Source organism: Penaeus monodon, chromosome 19, assembly GCF_015228065.2.
Source record: "Penaeus monodon isolate SGIC_2016 chromosome 19, NSTDA_Pmon_1, whole genome shotgun sequence".
NCBI lineage: Eukaryota > Metazoa > Arthropoda > Malacostraca > Decapoda > Penaeidae > Penaeus > Penaeus monodon.
In genome coordinates this window covers 30,371,131-30,371,493 of record NC_051404.1, presented here as the reverse complement: position 1 = coordinate 30,371,493, position 363 = coordinate 30,371,131, and the positions used below count along the sequence as shown (strand labels likewise).

At 34.2% G+C, this 363-nt stretch overlaps 1 protein-coding gene across 1 annotated transcript in view; it reads left to right on the top strand.

Annotated features, from left to right (window-relative positions):
• The window catches only part of LOC119585163 (ATM interactor-like), a 59,398-nt gene that overhangs the window by 22,036 nt on the left and 36,999 nt on the right, over positions 1-363 (top strand). The window lies entirely within an intron of this gene.

Sequence of the window (363 nt, the reverse complement as noted above, 5' to 3'; positions counted from 1 at the left end):
CAGCAGCCTCATAATTGATTCACCGCCATTTATGTTTTTTTTTAGATTATCATCGTTTTACATGACTGTATCGTATTCAGATGCTGTGCAGGACTTGATCAAGATTATATTTTTTCTTTATCTTGGACAGATAAATTCATTTCAGTTTATCTTCATGAAGTGGTCAAAGATATCAGCGACTTTCTCTTACCCCCCAGCTGCTGATAACGATATAGTTCTTTGAACTAATCTTCTCGGCTTTCTGTCCTTGTACATTACTAAAAAAAAACAATCAAAACTTACCTGTCACCGGAACAAAGTGGTATTTCAGATAAAAAATTTGCAACGCTGCTGGAATTTTATAATAGAACTAGCATCAGTAAA